Below are 1,212 nucleotides of genomic sequence, written 5' to 3' on the forward strand. Positions count from 1 at the left end.
CAAAGGCAGCGACCGGGCCGCTCATTTCCTTAGCTCCTGCGTTTGGCGACCAGGCTGTGGTCTCGGCAGTTCCTGCCTTCTGAGGAAGCCTCTCCCGCCTGCCGGCGAGCTGGGACCCACTGAGAAGCGTGTTCCGGGCCGGGCGGGGCGTGGGGCCTCAAGCTTGCACTCAGGAGCGCCGCACTGGCTGCCGGCTGCTGGTTTACCGTCTCACGGCCTCAAACGGGGGTGAAGTCGGTCTGCCGGGTGACGACCTGTCAGCAGAGGAGCCGGCGAGAGGCGCGGCCCCGGGGGCTGAGGGAGCCCCGGTCGCGGAGCTGCTGTCCGGCCGCCAGCGTGCGGCCTCGCCTTGCCAGCCCCGGGCCGTTCTCCGGCTCTGTACACACTGCTCTTGGGACTGCGTGTGTGGGCGAGCGGGGCCCCAGCAGAGGCCGCTGCATTCCGGCAGCGCCCACACACTGCTAGGCCTCAGCTTGTGCCGGACAGCCCGTGGCCTGGACCCGGGGCTCCCCCGCCCGTCATCCAGGCCGCTCGTCAGGCGCGGCCGCGCTCAGCCGTGTGGTCCGCGGAGGGTGTTGCACCCCGAAGGTACGCGGCTCCTGTCTGGAGTGTGAGCGGGCGACGCACGCGTGGACGTGCCTGGGGAAGGCCTCACTGCCCGGCCGCTGTCCACCGGCGTGCCTGGACTGCCCGTGCTGCCCAGGCCGCCCCGTCCTGCTCTGTGGCCGGCGGCTCCTGCCCTCACGTCCTTAGCCGGCCGCGAGGCTTCCGCAGCAGCCTGAAAGGCCAGAGGTGCGCACGTTTGCGCTGAGTGCGAGGTCGCTTCTCGTCCTGAGCGGCCTCGGCGGGGAGAGTGCCCGGCGGTGCCCACTCTGCACACCCCGGGCGCCCTGGCGCTGCAGACGGCACGCTAGAGGAGGCGCGGCTGGGGACGGTGGCTCGGACCTGCCCGGCCCGCGGTGCTCGGCCCTGCGCCCCACGCGCCTTTCCCCGGGCACGGTGTCCCTGGGGCGAAGGGGGCAGGAAAGCCTCCAAGGCGCGGTCGCCGCGGGCGTCTGTCCCCACGTCGCTCCGCAGAACAGAAACGCGCAGGCAGGACCGCGTGGCGGCACGTGGCCCTCGGGCTCTGCTCACACGCCTGTCCTCGGCCTCCTTTGCCAGCCTGCAGCGTGCCGGCTTCGGTGTGAGCTGCTCCGGTCGCTGTGAAGTTGG

At 72.4% G+C, this 1,212-nt stretch overlaps 1 protein-coding gene across 1 annotated transcript in view; it reads left to right on the forward strand.

Moving 5' to 3' along the window:
• The window catches only part of RBM33 (RNA binding motif protein 33), a 44,214-nt gene that overhangs the window by 7,055 nt on the left and 35,947 nt on the right, over positions 1-1,212 (forward strand). The window lies entirely within an intron of this gene.

This window comes from Condylura cristata, unplaced genomic scaffold (assembly GCF_000260355.1).
Source record: "Condylura cristata isolate star-nosed mole 26May11 unplaced genomic scaffold, ConCri1.0 scaffold00042, whole genome shotgun sequence".
Lineage (NCBI taxonomy): Eukaryota > Metazoa > Chordata > Mammalia > Eulipotyphla > Talpidae > Condylura > Condylura cristata.